General features: G+C 52.3%; 1 protein-coding gene across 1 annotated transcript in view; it reads right to left on the reverse strand.

Annotated features, from left to right (window-relative positions):
* CDH4 (cadherin 4) overlaps positions 1 to 5,835 on the reverse strand; it is a 551,768-nt gene that overhangs the window by 452,257 nt on the left and 93,676 nt on the right. The gene's annotated exons all lie outside the window — the stretch shown is intronic.

Genomic DNA, 5,835 nt, shown 5'->3' on the forward strand with positions numbered 1-5,835 from the left:
TTAAAGAGAAAACATTATAAGATTGTCTCAGCAGAAGAAAAAAATGCAATGCAAAGTCATAGCAAACTAAGAATGAAAGAGAACTTTCTAAACCTCATAAAGAGTATCTTTTAAATCTACAGCAAACATTGTACTTAGTGACAAATCATTAGAGCCTCTGCCTTTTAAATCAGGAACGAGACAGTTATCTGCTATTAACATCTCTATTTAACAATGATCAACAAGAAAGAGGAAACCCAAGGTACAAAGAAATAATTTAAAATAACATTACTCATAGATGACATGATTATCTACATGGAAGAATCCCAGAGTCTGTAATTCATTAGAAATGAGAAACTGAACAGATTGCTAGATACAAGATAAATGTACAGATGTCCACTGCACTTCAATAGTCTAGAATGTATTGAACCTGTAATTTAATAGGAGAGGACATTTCTGATCACACAGAAAATACAAAGCGCCTACAAGTAACTCTAACAAGAAATGTGCAAAAAGTTTATGGAGAGAGCTATATGTTACAGAAAAACATTAAATATTTGCCTAACGAAGAAATAAATCTTTAGGGTAAATATGTCAGTCCTCACTTAATTGGGCAATAGGTTCAAAAGAATTCTCCTCAAAATNCTCTCTCGCTGGCTGTCTCTATCTCTGTCAAATAAATAAATAAAATCTTTAAAAAAAAAAAAAAGAAAGAATGGGGNGGAAGGTGTTTCCAAATTTATACAGAAGAACAAAGGATCAAGAATGGGTGAGAGAGTCCTGGTGGGAACAAGGCGGGAAACTGCCTAACCTACGCCCCAGACTTAGAAGAAGGTCCCATCGATGCAGGGCACTGCTGTAGGTTCTGACAAACAGAACACCCGGAAACACACCCACACAAGTGAGAAATTTCTGTATGAAGAACTAGTTTTGGGAATCGGTGGGCAGTGGGATAGCCACCCAATGAACCACCTGAAGGCTCACATTCATTTCCACGTAGGATAAATGACGTGAAACTATTTCTACCCCTCATTGTTTACAAAATCAGCTCCCAAAGGCTGAAGCGCTTCAATGTGAACTTTCAGGAGAATTTTAGAATCAAAGGTAGCAGAGGACTTACATGACCTTTGGTTAAGGAAGCATTTCTTATGTGAGACACATTAAAAATCAATATGCATAGAAAACAATGGATCACCTCCCAGCACTCAGTTAGCAACCTGTGTTTACCAAAAGACAGCATGAAGAAGTCGGACACGATCCTAGTTGGGAGAAAATCTTCGCCACATTGAAATCTAAGAAGGAATTAGTATCTGGAGCATATAAGTAACTTTTATAGCTCAGCGAGAAAATGACAACTTAGCAGGAAAAGGAGTCAAAGACACAAACTAAACTTTAACAACAGAAATAAAAGAACGGCAAGCAAACCTATGAAAGATGTTCAACCTCATTAAGAATGTTGGAAATGGAAATAAAATCACAACAGCAGGGCAAAACCCTTTTTAAAAACCTGCCCCAAACCCCTGAAAAGTATTTGAAGCCGCAGGAATTCTTACACATTGCTGGTGGGAATGTCCATTTCCCCAGTCACTTCAAAGGAGCACAACGTCATGTTTTCCATGAACGGCGAAAAGCGCAGTCCTACTCCACGCGCCAGCAACGTCACACGGATCTAGGAACTCGGGAAGCTCTTACACATCGACCCCAGAAACACGGAATAAGCAAGTTCACAGAGGCACCATTCCTAAAAGGAGAAAACTGGAAACAAGTCAATGTCCGTCCAGAGCAGGTGCGTAGATGACGCCATATTCATATGACAGAACCATCTGCACGCGGACCAGGGAGATGCCGCAGCTCAAAGCAGCAACATGAATGCGTCACGCACACACTGTAGAAAAACACATGCACAACCAGCTGCTCGTTCCCGTGCTCAGCGCGCTGGGAACATACCAAGAAAGTATGTTTTACAGGCGAGGAAGCTCGGGCACGGAGTTTCACCGGCTTGCTCCAGACCGCGCTGGCCGACCTGGGTCTGGAACCCACGAGCTCGCTCCAGAGTTCACCTCGTTAACCCTTCATCTAGGCTGGCTCTCGGTACTGAGTGAAAAAAGCCAGTTCAGAGGGCACAGTGTATGATTTTCCATGTCTCTAAAGCTCAGTCAACAAGCAAAACAAAACCATGTGTTACGGGAAATGACAAACACCAGGGCAGTGGAGCCAGGACCTCTGAGCGGCAGGCGGGTCTGTGATGGGGCACGGAACCCACTGCACCGGGAAGGTTCCGTCTTGATGTTGGGAGCTTATCTCTCTATTTCGTAAAACATACATGTTTCTATTAATATTTCATATATTGTTTAGAAACTATCTCAGGGGAAAAAAAACTAAAGTAAAGATACAGAACACAAGAGATCGAAGGAGGAAAGGCTGCCAGCCTGTCCCTGATCTGCGTGGGCTGTGGCCTCGGAAGTTACGTTACTAAGCATCCCAGCTGAGGGTGAGGAGGTCCAGGTCTGGTACAAGTTCATGGTCAGTCAAGGGCAGCGGCTCCTCACCCTTCGTGGGCATCAGAATCCCACTTGTTAAAACCCCGCTTCCGGTCCCCACCCCACAAGTTCCTGATTCAGAGGTCCACCCAAGAATCCAGGTTTCTCACAGGTGGTGCTGACGACAGGGGTCTTGGGCCACACTCAGAACCACTGTGGATCACAGAAGCCTCGCTGCTCCTCGTTATCTCTTACGGAAACAGCCTCCCTGCGGCCTGGGGTTGAACCAGAGACGCGTCCTTCATTCAAAGTCCACTCCCAGGCCGGGTCTCCATCCTGGGATTTTAAACAAGCAACACTTCTCCTGTCCGTGCCATGTTCATGGATAGCAAGCGTCCCACGCGGATGACCACGCGAGCCGGGCAGTGGGGACAGGTGGGCCCCAAGCCCCCGGGGAAGCCCTTCTGACTGCAGAACAGAATTGTACGTCGGCCACCTTGCCCCAATGCAGACGCTGCCACACCAGCCTCCCAGATGCCAGGCCACAAGGTGCCTGGAGCTCCAGGGGTGCCACAAAGAGCCACGGGCCTCATGGAAAGGGGGGGAAGGGTCCTCAGGGAGGCCGCTCAGGGGCATCAGCGGAGCTGGCGGGAACAGCTCCGGGACCCTGCCGCCGCGCCCTGCTGCCCCAGGCTGGGTCTGCGGGAGCTTCCACGTGGCTTCCTGCGCCGTGCCACTTCAGGGGGTCCTGGGCAGAAAACCCCAGCGAACCAGGCAACGGGAGGACAGGCAGAACCCCTTCTTTCCCAGGCCCTGCTCCAGATGGGATCTGGTCTGCTGTGTTGTTCATGGTGAAAGACACGGGGAAATGCCAGCCACGGGCGACTCAGATCTGCTATAACTCACCCACAGAAACGTTCACACGGTGGCCTCTGCTCGCTCCTCCCACCGCGCTCCGAGCCCCAGCCATGTCCTCCTCCTGCTCTGGAGCTGCCTCGGGCACCAACAGCGAGTTCCTCTGCCCTCGGGCTCTGCCTGTCCGCCATCCCCGGCTCTCTCGTAACCACCCAGGCTGAACCAGAAGCCCATTCCTACCCGCCTGTGGGCCCAGGACCCAGGACCCCTTCACGACATTTGTCAGAATTTTCTTTGTGCGTGTGTGTGCGTGTGTGAGAGAGGGGATCTCCGACGCTTCTCCAAAGACTGACACCCCACGGGGGAGGGGCCCATCTGTCGTGTTGGCCGCTGCATCCCCATCACCCAGCTCAGCACTTGGCAAACACCAGACGCTCAGCTCAGCGAGACCTGTCTGGTGAATGAATGAACGCGTGAGCTAATGAATGGGTGAGTGGGTGCGGGGATGAGGAAACGGCCACCTCACAGACACGGGTCAGACCCGCTCGAGCAGTGGCTGCCCGGGACCCCAGGAAGGACCTGACGCACAGGCGTTCTGCTCAAGGAGGGGCAGAGCATTGGGGCTGGAAGGAATTGGGGGCCCCACACCCCCTACGAGACCACCAGAGTCCCCAGACACTTCCCCACTCACCGAGGACACGTATCTACTGTGTGACCCCCAGGAGGACGCGTGTTGTGTGACGTAAGTAAAAGCCCTCCTGACCTCAGTTCTGAAAGATGAGGAGCGGGGCCGTCAGGTCTGCTCCGTTGGCTGGCGGTGTGCGTTCTTCGTAGCTTCCTCATGGGGCAGCTGCTTCATCACGTCCTTGGGCCAACACGACCTCCTGGTCCCTCCCCTCCTCCCCGAGCGTTGTCCCAGGCACCCCGCCAACCTCAGGCCCTGTGCTCCACTGTCCAGACCCACACCGAACCCCTCCTTCCACCTCTGCGGCCCCATCCCAGCCAGGGTCCCCTTCCCTGCCGGTAGCTTTCCTCGCGCCATCCTCAAACCTTCTCATGGCGCACGTGCCTGGCACACTAGTCGCGTCCCCATCAGGCCCTCCATGGTCTGTGCCCTTGACCAGGCCACCCTTCTCCCTGCCTGGCTCCTTCTTGCCTCTCAGGGCTCAGCCCAAATGGCTCCTCCTTAGAAGGATCTCGCCGACCTTGCTGGCTGAAGGCAGCCTTGCTGACTTGCTTCCCTAGCCTCTGCCTACTGGGCTCTGAGCCGCTCCCACTGGTGACACACTGATGGCTGGTCACCTCTCTGCACCCTGCAGACTGTGACCTCCGGGAAAACCGGAGCCCTGCTCCCATGCCATGCAGGAATCCCATAAGCTGGCACAGCGCCTGGGCTGGGAGGGGGAGCCAGAAGCCGGGCTGACACCCGGAGGGCAGACACATTATGGTGCCCCTCTGTATGCCCTGTGTGCTGGCCCGGAGCACTGGGTGCTGGGGACCTTGGCACATGGAAGGATAGATGGATGAGTGTCCCTGTCCCCTGACCTCGCACCTGCACCACTTTCCTGTCTTGGACGTTGGCTCGTCTCCTTGCACCCTATGCTGTGCTGGCTCTGTCACCTGCTGTTTGCAGATGTCCGTTCACGGAAGGAATCAGAGCTCGCCTCCTGCACACACGATCATCAGAAACCAAATCATAATGGGAGCATTTTCCTTTTTGGAATGACAGACACTGTGCAGATTAGAAAGACAAGGTCTAAGCAGCGTGTCTGACTCATCTGCCGTGACCACTGGAGAAGCGTGCACCTGCCCCCAGAAGACCACCCCCTTGCAACAATGTACACACACGGTCACCAAGGAGTCAGCTGCTTCTCTCATCTGCCCGTTTCCCCAGGTTCGACACACATTGTCATGAGAGCTAAGGAATGATTTCTTCCTCTCCTCTCCTGCCCCAAGCCACTCATAAGACCACGTGAGCACACGTCTTGGCAAAGGGAGGCATCCACACGTGTGGCTGGAAGAGCCTAGAAGGGTCTAGAAGGGTCTCCAGAGCACAGGCGAGCCCCACACTCCACACAGATGGAGATGTAAGTGCTCAGTGGCCTCCAGTCTCTAATTATCAGCAGGACACATCCCCCTCCCCCGCCCGAGCTCCCAGGCAGAGCTTCCTTCTCAATACTGCTGCCTCCTGAAAGCTGATCAGCTGCTTCTCAAGCCCGTGTTCTCCGAGTCTCCAACCTGAGACGTTAGAGCAGAGCTCCCATTCCTGGGATCCGAGATCTCCCATGTCTTTCCCAAACTCCTCCTGCTGCGTTTTAATGCCACGCCTTCCCTTGGAACCTCTGCTGAGATGGGAGCGTCCAGCCTACATTCTTCCTGGGCAGGAGGCTTGGAACATGGGTTCACGCGCACACAACCGGTACTGGTCAGAGCCGTCTTCCCAAAGTTGGGCTTGTACACCTCTGATCGTTCTGGCTGTTTGTCAACAGAGTCTATAAAGTGGTTTTTTTTTTTTTTTTTT

Source organism: Ailuropoda melanoleuca, chromosome 13 (assembly GCF_002007445.2).
Source record: "Ailuropoda melanoleuca isolate Jingjing chromosome 13, ASM200744v2, whole genome shotgun sequence".
In the NCBI taxonomy this organism is placed as follows: Eukaryota; Metazoa; Chordata; class Mammalia; order Carnivora; family Ursidae; genus Ailuropoda; species Ailuropoda melanoleuca.